Genomic DNA, 22,857 nt, shown 5'->3' with positions numbered 1-22,857 from the left:
TCCTCAGCCTTTAAAGGCCATACTGTACATTCATCCAACATTTCAAGTGCAAACTGCTCCTGCTGATGAATTTGGAGCTTCTCATATTAAAGTAGCCCCTTTGTGTGGTAATACTGGCCAATGTTACTTGCCCTTGTATTCGCCACAGACTTGTGAGTATGTACTTCACTAACGATTCATAAATCAATAAACAGTACTTGTTAGAGCCCACCCTCTTAACTTTGACAGATGAAAAAGACAGCTTACATTTTATGCCATATTTCATGTTGCTTGTGGTGTCACTGAAATAAATAAATGAATAACTAAAAAATGCATAAAGAAATATTAAGCAAAAACATATTTTGTAAAATATTTAATTTATGTTCACATGTCATTTATGTTTACATGTCACTAAAACAGAAAAGTGGAAAGTAAACATAGTGCTAATAAAATAATAAATTCAATTCAAAACAGGAAATAGAATCCTGAGGTACAGTATACCATTGCCAGTGTAAATGCTTTATATAAGCTTCAGTAAAGCTAAAAGAAATAAATTGATTACAAAAAATGAAAAAAAAAATGAAGGACTAGTAAGTGTAATAACTTAACTATGTCACCTGATTTATGGCACCAGATAAGGAATATAGTTGTCAAAAAAAATTAATCAATGCACTTGATTTACCTTGTCTTAAATAACGTCTTTCATAATAGCTCCACAATTAATATAACGATACAGTTTTCTAAATGTGTCTTAAAATACTTTAACATATCCCAGTTTTCTTTTAACAATTATGTTAAATAGCTAAATTATTTCTAAAAAATGCAAGTACTATTTTATTTATATGGCTAAATGTTGATGAAGAATTTGGCAAACAGTTCCATGTGAAATGTTTAATGGTACTGACTGACACTGTGCTGAATGTCTACAGTTTGTTTCAACCTTTGGATATTTTCTTGTGTTTTTGTAGTTCTCAACAGTCCAAACATGTCCTTCACATTGCCAATAGACTTAAAGATATCCAACCACTTTAAAGTAGTGTCATGAGAAGGAAATCTTCCTTGCTGATGCACATTAAACTTGTAATAATGTAATAATGTCTCTGTACTTTGGTTAAAGAATTAGGTTGAGCACTATGCCTTAACAGTGAACATGTGATAAAGTATTGACCAGTTGTACATGGCCACTGAAACTGCTTTCAGTATACAACAATGTCCTTGCACTATATAGCTGTTGTGACAATAATACGCCAAAGACATCATAAAGGTTTGGGGCAGCCACCCGTATATTGTTTTTCCGAGCTGCAAAGGTTTAAGTTTTTGAAGCACGATGTGCTTATAACAGAGTCCACAACAGAACTGACTATAGTAGCCCAAGATGGAGGCTTTAAAGGTCTGGAGAGGAAATTATGTCATTAGAATGGCCGGAACCAGAAGTGACATCATCAAAGGGGCTGGCTCCGGAAGTGACGTCAGCAAAGGGGCTGGATTCGGAAGTGATGTTTTCTGAGTCTCCGGAACCTTGTTGGATTTCCCGGGAAAGGTCTATAGGGAACTGAGAAAGACAGTCAGAACACTCCGCCGCCCCCTGGTCAGATGTTTTATTACACTTACTCAGACCCTTTAGCTGCCTCCTACTCACACGTGTGTGACACTGTATACAACCACACTATTCACTCATCCCTTCATAACACCATGAAAATCCATGTGCCACATCTATTATTTTCATTTTCTTCATTCCTTTCTTATATGCATCTTTAATTGCCAGTCATCTCAGTTTGATTGTTTCACAAGTTCTGAGAGGGGGAGGTTGCGTCATGGGGAATATTTTCGTGCCGTAGAAGCTCAGGCTCTCTATGATGTGTTAATGATGTAGTTTCACATACTACTGCAATAAATGCCACACAAAAAAGGGAGTTACAGTATTGCACTTGGCACTGAATTTGCACTTGGATGAACATGGCTAACTTCACTACATAATTATGTGGCGACCTATCACAAACACATTCAAGTCGCAACCTACAGTTTAAGAAATTCTAACACAGTCATAGCTCTGCCAAAGGTTCATGAACATAACACATTTTACAAATGCTTATAACCAGTCCATGTGGACCTGCTACATGTTACAAACATTGATGCAATTTTTGATTGCAAAAGATGTGCTGCAAATGTCTAAGCGTCTGTCTTTGTCTCTGTAGAATACCTCTTTAAATAAACAACCTTGGAAACACAGTGGAAGCCACTAGTAAAGGGTCTGACAACTAAAGATACCCCAATGTATGTTGTACTCTTTTTGGAGCAGGGGAACCCACAACAGAGGGAACACAATCTCAAAATTGGTTGTGCAGAAACGGAAGTCCAACTCAAACGCATGGAGAAATGGCAAAGAAATGTCCATTCCAGTCACTTTTGCTAAGAGAAAGGGTTGTGCACATATGATTACTTAAAGAGATCAGAGTTCTTTCTGAAAGGCTACTCTGGGTGAAGTGCCTATGATGAAAAGAGCTTTTATTATTTGGGAACAACACTAAAGGGACTTAACAGTGCTTTATGGACTCTCAGAACTCGGCTTGATGTTATTTTAGAACATTCAGGTGAGTAATATTGTTAAGCTTTCTTGGGCTTAACATCCTGTTTTTGTCAAAATAGTTCTGATACATATATTCTAGTAACAGATATTTTGCCCATTGTCTTGCCAAATCTGCCATTTAATTCTCCTATGGGACTAGAGTAGGGGTCTCCAACCTTTTTTCCCCTGAGAGTTACTTTTACAAAATGGTTGAGAGCTACTCATGTTTTCTAACGTTTATTCTCATAGCAAAACAAACCCAAACAAACTGAATAAGCTTGTTTTGCCTGAACATTTACAAAATGTTGGTGTCCACAACTTATTTAAAGCATCACAAAAATATTTAGTTCACCTGCAAGTGCATTTTGTACGTCTTTATGCATTTTCTAGTGTATCTCACACTATTGAATTAAAACATGAATGCTGTCAAAACAAAACAATGCAATTCCAAATACACGGATATGACTTATTCATTTGTCATTTTCTCACATGTCACTGTGTCACTTTATCCACATGTCCAGTTGCATGTGTGATGTGTTTTTTAGTTATTCAGATGACTGGCACTGCATGGAGTCAACAAGAGAGGTGTATGGTGGAGTGCAGCCACTTAGGTTCACTCTTATGGAGTCATATAATCTGTCATCGTTGTTCTGAACTTTGATTTCATGAGATTTATGTCAGAAAAGGCAGACTCACAGAGGTATGTAGAGCCAAACAAAGCAAACATTTTCAGAGCTGCTTGGTGAAGATTCTTATAGTTATCTAGCTCTACTAAGCTCCAGTAATGCTGAGAATGCTGTTGAGACTTTAACTGCATATTATTTTGAAGGTTTACTAATATATAATACATAAAATCCAATGTCTGTCTGTCTGTCGTGTGAGAGCTACTTAAAAGATTTAGATCTGTTTTTTTTCTAGAATTTGCTTGAACATTCTGGTTGATTTTGCGAATTCTCTCATTTCGCTATGTATCATAGTTCGCTTACGGTACTGATTTATTTGCGCTAATCCAAGAGAGACACAGCAGGCCAAGGGGAGGGGCCTTCCTCACTCACTCGCCAGCTTCAGGGCATGTTCCTTAACACCGCTTAGCTAGTGAATGAGAGAACAATTGAATTCAACTTTGTTTGATATTTAAAATAAAGTGTTTCTTGGTTTGGGCGGCATGGTGGCGCAGTGGGTAGCGCTGCTGCCTTGCATTTAGGAGTCCCGGGTTCACTCCAGCAGACCCCCGTGACCCTGTAGTTAGGATATAGCAGGTTGGATAATGGATGGATGGATGTTACTTAGGTCTTGATGAGTTTGCGCCCGGATATTCTCTTAAGTGTGTGCCACATTAAAAAGATAGATTACCATTCAGATTGTGGATCGTGATATGATTTTTTGGAAAGATCGCCCACCCCTAATTGGACTAAACAAGTTTTCAGATTTATGTAGGATTCATTAACCCTTTGGCGAGCTACATGGAAAGGGGTTGTGAGCTACTGGTAGCTCGCGAGCGACGTGTTGGAGACCCCTGGACTAGAGACTTGACTTGAGGAATAAAAGTGTGAAGAAAAAGTATACTATAGGCTTTAGTGTCTTGTTGCGCCAGGCTGCCCCCGCCGGCTCACTTTATTAAATTGAAATCTTTTTGACTTAGTATCAGCTTCAAAATTCTTTATCTTAACATAAAACTCCAGAATGTAGATTTCAATTGTATTACATTTCATGAAGCTTGTTTGAGGTTGTTTGCATGAAGTATACAAAAGGTTATATCTAAGCTAGCAAATGAGTTTTCTGGCTATAAAAGGCAAGTTATACTCTGATCTAATATGCAAATATCTGCTCTTGATCTGTGATTGTTTTTTTTATTTTTTATTACTTGAGTACATTTGTGAAGAAGAAACGCTACTCTTACTCTGCTACATTGAGCAACACTCGAATCGTTACTTTTTTCCATTAGATACGCTAAATTTTTGACAGAGAGAAGCTGCCAGTGGATATACTGCATGACTGTTTCACCAATCAGACGTAACAACAAGAATGACATGGCTCTGTTTCACAAATCAGAAGTAGAAATTCAGTCACATGACCACACACAAACTGTAGCGGAGTAGCGGCATAAACTCCTCACAGACAGCGGACAGGGAAAAAAAGAATACATGAAAAATGAGACCCAACTCCTGCTGAAGCTTAACCATCACTTTACTGAAGAACAAGCACGTTTTAACCAAACACACACAGACACAGACAGTCAAGGTAAAGTGAGACTTCTTGTACGTGCACAAGCTGCCTTATTCTAATGTTATTTTCTACCAGCTGTGCTATTTGGAGGGCAAGTGAATATGCAGCATTATACTGTCAGTGTACCATATATTTTATCACTGTAAGTAGTTTGCACTGTTCAAACATTCATGTTACCTACTGTATGTATTGGCTTCAAAAACTTTGTTGTGAAAAACTGAGATTTGGAACTTTGTGTTATTTGTGCATCTTTATTTTGTAAAGATGTTATTTATTTTTACTCATTTTTTATTTTATTATGTGGAATAGCAGAATTTGTACATTATTTTATATTTTGGTCTGTCTTATTACAGCATTTGTAAAAAATAAATAATTTATTATGATCAAACAGTTACTCAGTACTTGAGTAGTCTTTTCACCAAATACTTTTTTACTCTTACTTGAGTCATTTTTTGGATGACTACTTTTTACTTCTACTTGAGTAATATTATTTTGAAGTAACACTACTCTTACTTGAGTAGAATTTTTGGCTACTCTACCCACCTCTGCTTGTGTGCGCCTGAATTGATTGTGAAGTACACAGACTTTTAACAGTGGTTTACTCCTATAGTACTGCCTCACCTTGACTGTCCTGTGGACATAGCAGAACACAAATGAGCAGCCAGACTTAGCTGGAAACTACTCATCACAAGACTTCTTTTCTCAATATGACAACTCAGCATCTTGGCTCCCTTTAAATAATCGACTATTATGAGGCTGTCAGATTCTCATAATAAAAATGATATTTCTCAGAGTTTACTTCTCTCATATATTAGTTTTGTCCACATACTTTTAGACAATGTTGATGTTATAACAGCATTTAAAAATGTAAGTTAAAAGTTATATAGGTTTTGTTTAGCAATTACATCCACTTCCATGGATATTGAAATAGTTTTTCTGCCTAGATACACAATAAACCAAGTAGTATTTTTTCAGGTATGTGCAAAAGATTTTTAAGTTAGATTAATTGTTAGTGTGAATGATTATTGGAATTTGCATGTGTGTGTCGTGCGATGGATTGGTTTCTGTTTCAGGCCTGCTTCCCACCTGATACTTCTCGAGATTGGCTCTTCCTGCCCTGGGATCCAGCAGCCTGATGGTGATCACATGCATTCACAGCATATAGTAATCAGTGTACCTGCATCACTAATGTGATTTATGTTACTTTAACTTTCATAACCTTTGCACACTGTCTTTTCACTTATAAGATGGGGTGGTAGCTAGATCTCATCCTTAGTATCTCCTGGCTTGAGTACACTGACAATTTTATTTAACGTATTTTTTTTTTTTACGTTCTTTCAGACATGAAGCAATATCTGTTAGGATGTAGCTTATTTACATGACTTTGTTATGTACATCTGAGTTTGCAAGACTGCACCAGTGAGGACGCGGCCCCTGGCAGAATGTGACATACAGGGTGTTACTGGAGACAATTGTAATAATAAATTTTATTTATATAGCACCTTTCCCATGCTCAAGGCACTTAAATTGTATAGGCCTTGCTAACCTTTTATGTTAGCATAAATAAAAGTTGACTGAAAAGCATCTTTGATTTCATTCACTATTTACAAATGGCAACAATGGTAAGCTTTGATGACACATGTTCCTCATTTCACAATTGTGCTGTCCCTTCAAGTTCTACCACCACATCTCTCACAGCACATTTTCCAATGATAGGTATGATACATTGATCCAGTGAGGAAAGCTTTGCTGTCTCCACCTATGGTTCTGACACTAATTCTCTGTATTGTAAAGTGATTTTTGCATCTGTTTTTAAATTATACCTTTTTAATTTATGAGAATGTCCAAACTCTGGAGCTGTCATCATTAACGGCAGTAGTTACTTTTTTTATTAGGTTTTTAAAAATATTTTATATTTCTGAATTAAGTCTTCAAAATAGCATTGCTTTACCTTTGCCATGTAAAAATCAAATGGTTTTTATATGGGAATTAGTACCTATCAATATTCATTAGGTATGTTTCATTCACTTTATATGGATACTTATGGGTGTTAAATGGTTGCAAGAAGAAACTTTCAAACAGAAGCTTTCAAACAGGAGTCAACACTACATTTAATATACACTCCTTACTGCAAGATCTCAGCAGATTATAATGTCAGAGCCAGCAATTGTAAGCTCCCAAATTAGCGTCTGGCCATCTGTCCTAGAGTGAAAGGATAGGTCAAGTTTCATCACACATCCTGACCATTTCTGACTATGTGATCACTCGGTGAACTGCAAGAATTCTGCTTGCAGTGAGGCATGACAGCCCCATACCAAATATTCCAGCCCAGTATTTGAGAAATACCAAATTACACATACATATAAAGTTTGCTTTTGTGATATTACAACAACTAGATAAATACTCAAAACCTAAGGATACAATATAAGATGTAAATCAGGCAAAAAATTGACCCTAGGTCTCTCTACATCCTAACATAATATTTACTGATATCTGAGTATCTGGTGTTTTTTTAATGTTTTTTAAGAATTTCTAAATGATTGTTTTACAGTAAGTAATAATTAACATTTTTGTCATATTATGTTTAATTAAAATGGTGTTTCTTGTTAATAAAATGTCAGAAAACAATATTGATTCCCAGTGTTTCTGGTTACAATAGAAAAACATGGTTAACATCATTCATTTGAATTTCACCCAGTTTCTACATTTCAAGTGTAATTGAGTTAATTTCCAACTCGGTGGTGTTTAATGTTTTTGTCTGTTGGATATAGGTGGCTAGATTGATTGCTACACCACAAAAACCCCTGCATGGAGATTGGAGTCTTATTCATGCTTATATATTTATGTTGACTCTTTTGTTATTTGTCAGTCACTTTTAATACATTACTCTTCTCTGTCTCTTTCTGTCTTCCTATGAAATGATTTCTGCCTCCATAAATAGTTCCCTGCCTGCTCGCAGGAAAAGTGTGAGAAGTCATTTTGAAAGATTAGTGCCAGGAAAATTTTTAAAATAGAAACAAATTAGATTAAGCGGCAACTTCCTGTTCTAGCGGGACTCAGCATGTGCATCTCATGATTCAATGTGACATTTCGAATAGGCTAAAGGTTGTAGATAGGACAGCTATCTAAAGGCACTGTAAAAAATATAATCTTATAATAAAATCCTGCTAAAACACACAATTCCTGGCTTTCATTTTGAAGTTTTTGTATTTACATATTTGGCTGATGCCATTATCCAAGGCAATATACAATATTTGAGATACAATTAGTTACTTTTTTTTGTTTTTTCCAGTTGGTGCACAGACAGGTAAAGTGACTTGCTCATGGTCACACAATATCAGTAGCAAGATTTGAACACACAAACTCAGGGTTTGAAGTCAAAGCCTTAATCACTATACCGCACTGCTGAGCAGATCACACTACTTTCGAACTGTTTGACTTGGGCCAAAAAATAGAATGTGAGGGCCAGGTGACTGTTTGTGCCATATAAACTCGACTGCCTTGAGAAATATACCCATTAACTGGAGATGTAAGAATTTAAGTTGTGGGAAAAAACAGAGAGTCTAGAAACAACTAATGTGAACACCGAGAGTAAGTACAAATTCAAAACAAGCAAGAGACTGAAGACTGAACTCAACCTATAACCATTTTACTTTGACTTAAGAAAACAGTACACCCCAGTAAGTGAGGTCGTACTAGTGCTATTTTTTTTTTTAAATCTTTAATCTTCAAGTTACATGTGAAGATAAATCGTATTTAGCAAAATAAATAACTGCAATGAGAATCTGTATAGATTCAGTTATTCACAAGTCAGATAATCTCATTTTCAAAAAGACAGTCATCTTCATATTTATTTAAAAGAAAATACTTTCACCATCATCATAAGGTAGAGAGCAACTAGTAACCCATAGGAGTTTCAAGTAATGTTAGCAATTCATTAAGGAAAGCAGTTAACATTTAGATTGCATTACTAAAATATAAAAGGAATAAAAGCATTATAATACATGACCATTGTCACACAAGTGCACATGGGAGGCAGCTAAAGGGCTCAAAGGAAGGTAATTCCACACCAGACCTGGGGGTGGGGAGCTGCACTGATCTTTTCTCTTTTTCCACTGCAAACCCATTACGGGAAATTCCGCCTGGCCTCCATGACTTCTGGTGCCCCTTCTGGTTATGTGTCCAATGACGTCACTTCCAGTTCCAGTCATAATTACGACACTTCCTCTGCTGCACTTTAAAAACCCATTATCTCAACCACACCAGTTAGTTCGTTTTTGGATCTAAACTGGTACAATTATACGGGTGGCTGCCCCAAATCTTTTTGTGGATTTTGTCTCATCTTTTATCCATCCATCCATTATCCATCCATCCACCCATCATACAACCCGCTATATTCTAACTACAGGGTCATGGGAGTCTGTTGGAGCCAATCCCAGTCAACACAGGGCGCAACTCAGGAAACAAACCCCAGGCAGGGAGGGTGCACACACACACACCAAGCACACACTAGAGACAATTTAGAATCGCCAATGCACATAACCTGAACTGTGGGAGGAAACCAGAGTACCCGTAGGAATCCCACGCAGACACGGGGAGAACATGCAAACTCTACAAACCAGCGTCTCCTAACTGTGAGGCAGCACCGCTACCACTGTGCCACCATGCCGCCCTCTCATCTTTTATACCATCTAATAAAATATTTAGCCGAGACCTGAAGCTTATGGATCCTAATATGCACTATTGTTATTAGATAGATAGATAAATCCGAAGGAGAAATTCACATACTCCAGCAGCAGCATACTGATAAAAGACAATATTAAATTAAAGAGTGATAAAAATGCAGGTAAAACAGACAATAACTTTGTATAATGTTAACGTTTAACCCCCCGGGAGGAATTGAAGATTCGCATAGTGTGGGGGAGGAACGATCTCCTCAGTCTGTCAGTGGAGCAGGACAGTGACATCAGTGGATTCTCCATGATTGACAGGAGCCTGCTCAGTATTACACATCTTTTAGACACAAAAAATAAATTTTCTGTTATGCTGCAAGTATGATAAATATACTGTAGATGTTACAGCATTGAAAGATAGCCTGTAGACATATATCTACTAATTTCAATACTCATTTATGTGTGCCAGCTTCTGAGCTACCTCATTGTTTGTGATAAAATGAGTAACCCAACCAATTTCCTGCCTTAGACATCACTTCATCAGATATCTCAAATCAAGTCAGTGACAATCATGCTTCACCATTATCGAGTTAACTTTTTTTTCTTTCTGGAGGCACAATTTGGCCTGTCTCAGTAATGTCAACCAGTGGAATTTCAGCTTTAGTGTTTCAGCTCATCTTTATTTGATATTGCTTTAGGATTTTATTCAATGATATAAAGAGTGTTGCAGTATCCATCCATCCCCTTCTGCTTATCCGTGGTCGGGTCACGGGGGCAGCAGCTTGAGCAGAGATACCCAGACTTCCCTCTCCCCGGCCACTTCTTCTAGCTCTTCTGAGGGAATCCCGAGGCATTTCCCAGGCCAGCTGGGAGACTTAGTCCCTCCTGGTTGGACGTGCCTGGAACACCTCGCCAGGGAGGCGTCCAGGAGGCATCCTGATCAGATGCCAGAGCCACCTCATCTGACTCCTCTTGATGTGGTGGAGCAGCGGCTCTAATCTCAGCCCCTTCCGGATGACTGAGCTTCTCACCCTATCTTTACGGGAAAGCCCAGACACCCTGCGGAGGAAACTCATTTCAGCCACTTGTATTCGCAATCTCGTTCTTTCGGTCACTACCCACAGCTCATGACCATAGGTGAGGGTAGGAATGTAGATTGACCAGTAAATTGAGAGCTTTGACTTATGGCTCAGCTCCTTTTTCACCACGACTGACCGATGCAGAGCCCGCATCACTGCGGACACCGCACCAATCCGCCTGTCGATCTCATGCTCCATTCTTCCTTTACTCGTGGACAAGACCCCAAGATACTTGAACTCCTCCACTTGGGGCAGGATCTCGCCCCCAACCCTGAGAGGGCACTCCACCCTTTTCCAGCTGAGGACCATGGTCTCGGATTTGGAGGTGCTGATTCCCATCCCAGCTGCTTCACACTCAGCTGTGAACCAATCCAGAGAGTACTGAAGATCACGGTCTGATAAAGCAAACAGGACAACATCATCTGCAAAAAGCAGTGACCCAATCCTGAGTCCACCAAACCGGACCCCTTCAACACCCTGGCTGCGCCTAGAAATTCTGTCCATAAAAGTTATCAACAGAATCGGTGACAAAGGGCAGCCCTGGCGGAGTCCAACTCTCACTGGAAACGGGTTTGACTCACTGCTGGCAATGCGGACCAAGCTCTGACACCGGTTGTACAGAGACCGAACAGCCCTTATCAGGGGGTCCGGTACCCCATACTCCCGGAGCACCCCCTACAGGATTCCCCAAGGGACACTGTCGAACTCTTTTTCCAAGTCCACAACACACATGTAGACTGGGTGGGCAAACTCCCATGCACCCTCCAGGACCCTGCTAAGGGTGTAGAGCTGGTCCATTGTTCCACGACCAGGACGAAAACTACACTGTTCCTCCTGAATCCGAGGTTTGACTATCCGATGGACCCTCCTCTCCAGGACCCCCGAATAGACTTTTCCAGGGAGGCTGAGGAGTGTGATCCCTCTGTAGTTGGAACACACCCGCCGGTCCCCTTTCTTAAAGAGGTGGACCACCACTCCGGTCTGCCAATCCAGAGGCACTGTCCCCGGTGTCCATGTGATGTTGCAGAGATGTGTCAATCAAGACAGTCCTACAACATCCAGAGCATTGAGGAACTCTGGGCGTATCTCATCCATCCCCGGGGCCCTGCCACCAAGGAGATTTTTAGCCACCTCGGTGACCTCAGTCCCAGAGATGGGGGAGCCTACCTCCGAGTCCCCAGGCTCTGCTTCCTCATTGGAAGGCATGTTAGTGGGATTGAGGAGGTCTTCGAAGTACTCCCCACCGACCCACAACGTCCGAGTCGAGGTCAGCAGCACATCATCCCCACCATATACAGTGTTGACACTGCACTGCTTCCCCCTCCTGAGATGCCGAACGGTGGACCAGAATATCCTCGAAGCTGTCCGAAAGTCGTTCTCCATGACCTCTCCAAACTTCTCCCACGCCCGAGTTTTTGCCTCAGCAACCACCGAAGCCACATTCCTCTTGGCCTGCCGGTACCTATTAGCTGCCTCCAGAGTCCTACAGGACAAACGGGTCCGGACTCTGCCAGACGTTCCCAGCAGACCCTCACAACACGTTTGAGCCTACCAGGCCTGACCGGCATCCTCTCCCACCATCGAAGCCTACTCATCACCAGGTGGTGATGAGTTGACAACTCTGCCCTTCTCTTCACCCGAATGTCCAAGACATGTGGTTGCAAGTCTGACGACACAACCACAAAGTTGATCATTGAACTGTCCTAGGGTTTCCTGGTGCCAAGTGCACATATGAACTCCCCTATTCTTGAACATGGTGTTCGTTATGGACAATCCGTGAAGGGCACAGAAGTATTGTAGTACATTACTTAAATAAATAATTGTATTCATTACCTAGTATACAATGGGTGTGTACTTGTGTAGAATTTAAACATAAACTGTTTTTTTGCTTATATTGTAGCCAACTAAAGGCTCTTTATAAATATCATTTAATCTGGAAAGAAACATTGCTGCATGTTATTGGAGGGTGACTCCTGACAGGTAGATCAAGTAAGTGTGGTGTAATAAAAATTGTGATTGATATCTAAACTTCTGATTCTAAACACTGTGGTGGAATGAGTCTGTGACAAAAAATTGTTCCAAGAGAGTATTTCCTGGAGGGGATGGGGGATTTTCCATGAGGCATCCAGTTTTGCCACCATCCCCTTTTCTACAACAGTTTTCAGTGTGCTCAGTGATGGAGCAGGCTTCTTGATAAGTTTGTTCAGGCATTCTGCTTCTTTTCAGTTCAGGTTGCCTGCCCAGGAAATTGCAGTGTAGAACACCACACTGTCTGCTATGGACTGGTAGAACATTTCCAGCAGCTTGCTGCAGAAATCAAAACACCTGAGTCTCCTTAGCAAGTACAGTCTGCTCTGGCCCTTCTTGTACAGTACCACTGTGTTGTTAGACCAGTCTAGTTTGTTGTTTATGTGAACCCCCAGGCACTTTAGTGTCCTCTGCTTGAAAGGTCTTCGAGACTTTTTGGCATGTCGGAAGTCCAACATTTCTTACTGATGTAAGTTATTGTCCCTGCACCATAATTCAAACAGCATCCCTCTACTCTGAATTATCTCCATTATTAATGCAGCCTATGATGGACAAGTCATCTAAAAATTTCTGTAGATGGAAAGCACTAGTATTGTGCTGGAAGACTGTTGTGTAAAAGGTAAACATGGAGCGAGACAGTTCCCTGAGGTCCTCCAGTATTACATACCACCATTCCTGACATACAGTTCCTCAGCCTCACAAACTGCTGTCTGATGGTCAGGATGTCCATGATGGGAGCTTCAAGATTCAGTCTTGAGCTTTTTCCCAGGTTTAGTCCAAAATGAGTTATGGTTGGCAGAATATGGAAGATTCTGGAGGTGTACTTTGAGTTTTTTCACTCCTCTGAAAATGAAAGGTTGATGGCACTAATCCTTTAATAAAACTTTTCAAAAATGCTATTGGAGGAGAAATAGAATTAACCTACCGAGAACAGGACATATCCTTGGTGTTCTCCATTGCCTCAATTGGCTTAGGCAATGTTCTGCACTCCACTTGTGGTGTGGACCTACATTTATGTCCTGGCAATGACAAAGTGCTGTAAAGTGAGCATCAAATGAGCAAAGAAGACTATGTTAGAGTTAAGCAACCACTAATTCATATTCTTAACTTACTACTATGATCCAAGTTAATTTTTAGATTTCATCTGGGTTGCCTGAAGCTTTAAAAATCATCACAGTGTCGTTTTGGGGTTCTAAAATCCAAAGTATCTAATTCTTTAAGCAGAATTTTATTTAGAGTTTCAATTTAAAAGTTAATTATTTTTTACTGTCTTTCCCAATACTATTTTGTTTTGACTATGGGCACCACCATTTAGTGGCTTTTGTTTAGCCCATGTCCATGGGAATTTTCCCATAATGCATTGAGGATGCACCGTTTGTGATGACATTGGTGTGCCAGTATAAAGGCTTCAAGACTGGACCAAAACTAGTGACTTACTTCTATTTACTCTTGATTACTCTTTATTCGAAACAAAGCTCTGTATTTTTACTGTACTTTTTGGTTAGTGACTTGACTCTGGTGTTTATCTTTTGACCTTTGGATTGACCTTGACTCCATTCTTTCTCCTGTTCCTCATTCTTTATTTTTAATCCTGCTGTCCTTTTCTCAGTCAGTACACTTATGTTCTGCACTGGAAGAATGTCCTGCATTGCAGGACAAACTTACCCACATACACACACTCTGTCATACGGCATCAATTTAAACCTGCAATTAAATCTATCAGGCTTATTTTTGAGGTGTGAAAAGAATACAGATAACCTTGGAAAAATTACTTAGACACAGGAAAAACATAATTTATTAGACTGAAAATCAAATCCAGGTCCATTAATATGTGGAACAGATGGACAAATAAGTAAACACAAAACAAAGGAAGAATGTTTGGTTAAAAAAGGAGCAAAGCTGCTTATGTTATAAGAAAACCCGAAAGGACTTGCTTCACTTAACTAATCCTAATCATGAGTGTCTACCTATACATAATTTGAAAATGAGCATGTCTGCTTTTCCAAAATTAATGGTATAATGACTCCAAGCTGCTGCTGTGATATCTTCCAGAAAAAGTTGAATGGTATGGGAGTGTCCTAAATGACATAGACAAAGATTAAAAGTATTTCCATGCTGTTTTTGCCAATTTGCTGACACACCTGACAATGTTGGTGTTTCAAATATATCTAGATACACTGTTGGACAATCACAAACAATCCATGAAAGTAATAAGAAAACAGGGTTAAGCAGTTTAATAAAACTGTGAATGTTTTATTTTTAGTACAAGCCAGTCAAACAAAAAATACAGTGGTGTAAAACCTAAAAGTATTCAATTTCTTGAATATAAAATTCTTATATGCACTTAATCCAATTCACAATTGTAGGCTACCATAGCCTTTCCTGGTAGTGAGTGCAAATTAATCACCCTGCCCACTCATTCACACATCCACACTCAAACTGACACAGGCCTAATTTAAAATTTCTGTCCAGACTGTCCTGCAAGTCCTATGGACACAGTGAATGTGTAAACTGCATACAGACAGTAACCACGCATGAGATTTGAACCTAGAGTACTGGTTCCCTGAGGCATCACCACTAACCACTGTGCTGCCAAATTTTTTAAAAGTATGTTTAAATTTCAGTGGCTTTTGATAGATGGGTTTTAAAGATGTAGGCCAGGGGTGGTGAACTCCAGACCTAGAGTGCCGCAATGGCTGCAGGTTTTCATTCTTACCATCTTCTTAATTAGTGAACATTTTTTGCTGCTGATTAATTATTTTAATTAACTTGACTCAGGCCCCATAGTTGTTTCTTTATCTTTAATTAGCAGCCAAACAATAATGAGAAACAAAACAAACCACCACATGACGAGCTCCCCTGTGCCCATTACACAATATCCGAAATTAAAGAGAGGTGATGGTCTTGGTAAGGTTGATCTCTAATGTCACCAAAACATTTTGATTGTGCTCTTAGAAATAACAGAAAAACAACAGTTTTCGAAATGTGTGCTGTGGCAGAATGAGAGCAGCAAACCAGAGAATTAAATAACGGGTTTATTTAACAGCATGAATTAGCTTCTCATTAAGAAAGCGATAAGATTGAAATTGGTTTGAGTTTGAAGCCCCAGTTTAGCTGGCCATCTGTTAGCTCGTTTCACATCACATTTCAGCTTGGCTGTCATTTAATGAAGGAAGGAATCAAATCAGAGGGCTGAACTCTTCTAACAGGGCTATTAAAGTGATGGGGAAAAAGTTAATTATCAGTGAAAACTGGTCACTGATTAGGAAAAGGGTTAGAATGAAAACCTGTAGCCACTGTGGCACCCCAGGCCTGGAGTTTGCCACCTCTGATGTAGGCAAATATTTAACAGAGCAGATTTTTCCAAAAAGGTTTCTTTTAAAGTAAAGAAGTTATCAAAAGTATTGTTTTAGATGAAGAGACCTGTTGAATATATAGGTTTGTTCAAGTGTTTTCATATGCATTTTTGCTGCATCTTATAGACTACCATGGTCAATGGCAGATCCAGCAGGGGGCAGGAGAGGATTTGCCCTGGGTCGCACCTAAATGAAGACAACCCCCAAGGCATCAATCTCCAGAACTGACCACCCCAACACAATAAAAAATGAGAGGGTGTAAGAAGGAGGCCCACTTATAAGCTTGTCCCTCCCAATTCAAAAACTTTTCTAAGCCAGAATATATTGTATGAAAACAAAACTACTTCTTTCCAATTCCACCATAAGTAAGAAGGCTGTGCCTAAAAAAATATATACATCTGCAATCCTTTTACATTCTGATTAATCCAATTGTAAAAATTCATTTAACAAAACTCTGTTTAAATAAATATTAATGGGATTACTGTAAAATTAGTTATCCCTCATAAGGTTTAGCATATTTCATACTAAAGCCATGCCACCTGAAGGTGAATTCTTTAAAAAGTTTATTAATTAGGAGATGTGTAAGCAAGTTCAACATGTATATAGTGCTGTGCTTTAACCTGCAGTGTGCTAAGAAGTACGTCTAGTGGTGGTAGTAACAGTAGTACCAGTAATAACCTATTTAACAAAAAAGAGCAAAAAAGAACATTTTAAGAAACTGAGAGAGACTCCCACATTTGAGAATAAAGGATTTTGTCATAGAAACATAGTGGATCCCAGAATGCATTGTAAAGAAAAGCAAAGTTAGAAAATATATGCATAGTATAATATTCAGGTGCACCTCATGACTTAATTAACCAATTTGAAAACTGGAGCACTTAATTTTTTTTAAATTACTTCACCAAAGAGTCAGGCTTAGTCCACAGTAACATGGATGAATTAGAAAACACCATTTTCATTTTTTTGTTTTTTGCCCACACTAGGATTTTCAGATTATTTTGAAAAAGTTTTCATCCTCACTGAAACGGCAATGACGTGTTTGGGCATACCTGGTTTATCAGCCAAGTGCTCACTTTCTTTGCAGAGTAAATCCAAAGTAAATCAAAATGCTGCAAGAATGAGTAAAAAATAAAATAGACTTCTTTGTCTAGGCAAGCAATGATATACAGTTTGCTTAACAATTAATTGTAAGTATAAGGTTTACAAATTGAGATACAGGGCGACAGTGCAGAATCCACAAGAAAACCCATAAAGTACTACACAATTGTCTCTTTTTGAAAGAAATTTTAATAAAATTGAATAAAATAACAGTATCATTCTGCTGTCAGGATAAAATTAAATTGTAATTGTATTCTTTTGTTCCACAGGCTAACTTTATTACATTTAAATAAATACAAAGAGAAAGTATACAAAGTCAGGATAAAGTATAAAAAGTAATTATTAGAATATGATCAATGTAACTAACTGATGCAGATTATAATTTTTTTGGTTTTGTTGGTATAATGGGAATGATAATATCATATTATTTCCTTTGCCATTTCTAATCACTTGCACTCCATACTTAACTTATACAGCTGTCATTCAGATTTATCCAAACTGATGTTCTAATGAAAGGAGAACTTCACTTTCTGTAATTAAAGATTTAAACTTTCCTAATAGATTAATGGAAATTAAGAATGTGTCCAAAATTAAAACAAATAACCACCTGACTTGGTTACACACTTAGTGATTTTTTTTGGAGTCTTTCTTCTTTGTTTCAGCCTGCTTATGTTTTACTAGCTCATATATCTGCCTGCATATGTTAATCTTTTGTTTTGTGATAACAAACATTCATTGATAGTCTCATATCATTCTCTCTGAATTTTCACCTTGTGATGTTTATTTTATTTTTATTTTATGAACTGCAATAAAAAGTTATTCAGATGTCGTACATCACACTTCCTTCTGAAGGCCTTCAGGCACATTGTCCTTTAAAACCTTTAGTCCCATATAAAGGTCATATCTGCCATAACCGTTCTGAGACTCTGTGCCCTTTAGAAATGACACCAGGTTACGGATACTTTCTTGTTACTCTTGACAGCTATTTGTTGAGAAGGAAGTTGTAAGTTAGCTCCTCCTTCCAGCATTACCCACACAGACACCAGTAGCCATATGCAGTAGAGGCTTTTACAGTGCAAGGCCTGACCTGCCATATACCAGCAAGATCCCAGTGCCTTACCTACACCCCATGGTACAATTAGCCCCTAGATGGTTCTTATTTTCTCAGATAAGGTCTGGAATGGGTTCACCTTTTGTCTGTGAGTCTGTGATCATGTTTCTTGATCTATCCTCTGATGTCTAGATCAGCTGTTTTGAAGACTCCCTTTCACAATGACGACAAGTTATATATTTGTGCATATATAACTAATCCTTGATCTTCACAGTGAAAATGTGTTTTTGCAGAGTAAAATGCAGCACGCAGACATGCAGAAAGTCTGTTCACCCAGAGCTGCTTCCCTTTAACAAGCCCTTTTTTTAAATACAGAATTTTGCTTATTTAAGCTAAGGTTCAGTGTGTGGATAAACAAAGGCAAGGCATTCATTTGTGGATTATTTTTAGTAAGAGAGCTTTTTTTCCTTACTGTGTGGTAAAGATTCACAACCCATGACTGTTGAATGAACCACATAGTCACAGGGGATGCAAGTGTATATCAAGGTATGCTTAAGCATGTATCACACATACATTTAAGCACTCACTCAAACCATGCCAGTTTAGAATTGCCCGTTAGCATAATTCACATCATTTTCAGATTTGGGAGAAACATAGTACACAGACAAAGCCCCCAATAAAAAAATATGTAATATTAGAACAATTGTGACGAGAACAAGCCATTCATCCCAACAAGCTCCTCCATACTATTCACCTAGATTTTCCAAAATAACATCAAATTGAGCTTTGAAGGGCCCCTAAAGTCCTTCTCCCCTTCATATTACTATTTATTAAATGTTTCTAAAGTTCTTTGCATGAAGAAAAATAACGTGTACAAAATCTTCCCATAAAAAATTTCAAATTGTGTTCTTGTTGCTGAATATACTTTAAAGTTACAGCTGAAATCCAATATATTAATTTCTTCTATAATATAAACACTTCAATCATGTCAGCCCTTAATCTTAGCTAATACTTCTTAGTCTTGGAATCCACCTAGTTGCTACTCTCTGGGCTTTTTCAACCACTGCAATGCCTTGTTTTATAGTCTGAAGACCAAAACTGTATACATTACTCCACACGAAGCCTAGGTAGTGCATTATATAGCTAGCTAATGTGCTACCATGTCAACTTTAAAAAGAAAACACAAAATCTGAAATCATTCTAAACTAGAACATTTATTTTTAATGATCGATCATTCCTAGAGTAGCTGATTGGGGTGGTCTGTTTGCTTTCCTGCAAATGCCACCATAGATCCCCTTTTCTAGTCTCTCCCTTTCTTCAACTTTTGCACTCTCTACATTTATATTTGCTTATTTGGCTGAAGCCTTTATCCAAAGTGACTTATAACATTTATGACACAATTGGTTACATTTCTTTTTTTGGTTTGCCAATTAGAGCACAGGCAGGTTAAGTGACTTGTCCATAGTCACACAGTGTCAGTAGTGTGGGATATGAACCCACAACCCCAGGGTTTGAAGTCCAAAGCCTTAACCTCTATACCACACTGCCTGCCATGCTAAGTGTTTGCTTCTCCATGCTAAGTGTTTGAGGATCATCTTGGGAATCTTGTTTATGGTCAGGAACTTCCTGCAAAATTCTGGGTTGCTAGGGGATAGCAATTAAAATCATGAGTCTTCTCTATTTAAAGATTAAACTACTCATTATATCCTATGATGCTCCATTATCTTCAGAGTTTTTTTCTGCCATTATTGGATTTAATTGATGCCATTAAATATCCAATGGACCTCCCAGAAAATTCTTTTCAGGAACCCCTTCATTTACACAGATTACTATGTCCTTGTAATCTCTTTTACCATACAATTGCATTGTCTTGGAGAGAAGTTGTCCAATGCCTGTGTTTACTTAAAGATGCAGCTTCTTATTATAGCCTTTGAGCTGACTATGATCCTTCAACATCTGCAGTGTTCTTTCTACCCCTTATTGGATTTACTTGGTGCCATCAGATGTCCAATTTGACCTTCTGAAAAATCCTTTTTGGGAACACCTTGATTTACATGGATCACTGTCTCCTTGTAGTCCCGCTTAATGTACAACTGCATTGGATTGTGGAGAGGATCTCCAATGACTGTTTTGTCATTATCACAGCCTTCCCCTAATCAGTGCCATCACCATGTTGTTTCTAACCCTCACAATTCATAACTAGCCGTTCCACCAATTAAAATGCATTAAAAAATGTATGTTTCTGTTTCTCATTACTCATCAATATGTTATTTATAACAGCTTTATTTGATCTATTTGGCCAAGTAAATTTCTTAGGTTGCACTTAGCAATATGTTACATGGCTTATGCCTGCCTAGGTTATTTTCATTTTTGCATATTGTTACTAGAATAATAAATAATATTAATAATTGATGAAAACCATACACTTTAATAATTTCCATAATTATTTAAAAAAGTTTCTTCTGTCACAGGGCAGTTACATTTTTCCTAGCAGCATAATTCATGATTCTAGGTTTGAAAAGGAATAATCTATTATTAGCCCTTATTAGCCTACTCCACTCATAATCCAGTACAGAAAAGTATAATAATAATTGTATGAATGATCAATATATAGCAACAATAGTGCTGCCTGCAAGCACTGACAAGTAAAAATGGGATGCACTATACTTAAAGGTCATCAGTTGACAAAATGTCAAAGATAAACCTCTAATAATACTTATTATTGGTAATAAGAAATAATGTCTGCGGTGGGCTGGCGCCCTGCCCGGGGTTTGTTTCCTGCCTTGCTCCCTGTGTTGGCTGGAATTGGCTCCAGCAGACCCCCGTGACCCTGTTGTTAGGATATTACGGGTTGGATAATGGATGGATGAATGGAAGAAATAATGTCTTGTGGCAATTCCCTTAACAGTTTTTTTTAAAGTGTCCTTCAATAAAAATACATTATTTTATGTCTCTAAAATTGACTACCCATTTTAATTTTTTTACTGTATTTAAGATTATAAAATTATAATGTTTAAAATATGATGATCTGTTCCCAAGATTTGAGTGATACGGAATTGTATTTCCTTCTTATCTGTGATATATTTTATTTAAAATGCCCCTTAAAGCATGTTTTGTCCTTAAACACACCATAATTCTATTAGCCTTGTATGGGTACTTTTTACGTGATACAGAAAGCTTTTCTACTGTGAAAGTTAGCTTTATCGAGAATATAGCCTATTTTATGGATTTGTCATTGTTGAGCTAAATGAGACTTTCTAAGTAATCATTACTCTGCAACTTTAATTTTAATGATAATGACACTTTTTGCTTCTTTCAGACAAAATAAAATATTTAGTATGTTGTCATGATTGCCTATGATAGATAGAAAGATAGATATCAATACTTAAACTTTATCCCATTTAGAACTTTTTGATTTGTATGTTCTTTAATCTTTTTTTATTAATCTTTTTATTATTATTAAGAAACATATCAATGTGCTTTTAGCTGCAAATGCTTTTAAATCAATTTTGCTCAAAAACTAGACAAAAAAGAAATACTCTCCTAAATAAACCACAAATATTTGCACTATGTCCTTGCTACTTTAAAAATAACTTCAAGCAAGCAATCACTAACTTTTTCAGGGTTTGTACTCACCACCCTATGAGTATCCTGGAAAAGAAGATAGGCTGTTCTGCAGTTAGATGATCAGAGAACTGTAAAGCTGTTTGCGTGTCTCTGTTGGAGTAGGATTACAGGCGATTGCTCCAGCCAATCCGATTTCTGTTGACAGCGAGATAATCACCTTGTCCGGCCTGACACTGACCTTCAACAGTGAGCTTTGTCAAAGCCTGAATGTGCATCTGTCGTCACTCCAGAGAAAAACTGTTGGATGAGATTTTTTTCAGACTTGGAGTGTGCCAGCACTATGAAGGCATACAGTAAATCTCAAGCTTGCATTTGTTTTCTGTCAAAACTACAATATATATGTTACTGATATTCTGGGCCCTCTCAAATTTGGATTTGCCTATTGTATGATTGTGATGATGTTTTTGTAGCACATCGTGACCACCTGAGCATGTAGCAGCTCCCCAAACTTCCAGACACAACTACACAACACAGTCCTGAATTCAAATATAAAGTGTTTCTTCAGCATAACTGCACAGGTTCCAATTTCCTCCTTTTCAAGCTGCACAACAAAGTAATCATTTTTCATTCTCCTTCCACATCTCCTACATGGTCTGATCCACCTCCTTCCAACTCTGACCACTCACACATGAAGCCTAGCTTCTTTTATGCCAGACTTGGGAGTACATCTGGTGCCCCAGCATTGCACATTGGAAGCACTTCCAGGTCAGGCAGAAGCCCTTCAAAGAGGGTATGGCGATCCCCTGTAGCTCTCCCTGGCTGCACCAAAGAACTTTGGCAGGGTTGTCCCAAGAGACTGCAATTCCCAGCCTGCAATATAGGTATCCATATGTGTGTTCTGCCAGTGGGATCCTGCCACTGTATGTACGGTGGGGAAACCATACCCCTGGGAAGCAGACACCCTCTGTCCTGCTCAAGGCTCCCTTCCAGGAATGGCACACACACCCATTTGGATGGGATGCCAGTCCATCCCTCTCCTTCCATTGCAGTCTCCCTTCCTGACAGGAAATTGGCTTTCATTCGAATCAGGTCACTGGTCCATCCCTTTCTTTCTAGTATGACCTCCCTTCCTGGCAAGGAACCAGCTGTCATCCTGGTCAGGATGCCAGCCCATCCAGCATGGCACTCACAACATATTACTTAAATTTCACTTGGGGAAAATGAATTAAACTTA

The 22,857-nt window shown here is 38.4% G+C and overlaps 1 protein-coding gene across 1 annotated transcript in view; it reads right to left on the bottom strand.

Annotated features, from left to right (window-relative positions):
- Nucleotides 1-21,792, bottom strand: part of ckmt2b (creatine kinase, mitochondrial 2b (sarcomeric)) — a 64,561-nt gene extending 42,769 nt beyond the window's left edge. The window contains exon 1 of the mRNA XM_039759268.1: nucleotides 21,693-21,792. The gene's annotated coding sequence lies outside the window, so the exon portion shown is untranslated. The remainder of the gene's footprint in view (nucleotides 1-21,692) is intronic.
- Nucleotides 21,793-22,857: the final 1,065 nt, after the last annotated feature.

The sequence above is a fragment of the Polypterus senegalus genome, chromosome 7, assembly GCF_016835505.1.
Source record: "Polypterus senegalus isolate Bchr_013 chromosome 7, ASM1683550v1, whole genome shotgun sequence".
NCBI classification, from domain to species: Eukaryota; Metazoa; Chordata; class Cladistia; order Polypteriformes; family Polypteridae; genus Polypterus; species Polypterus senegalus.
This window is presented reverse-complemented; position numbering and strand designations above follow the sequence as displayed.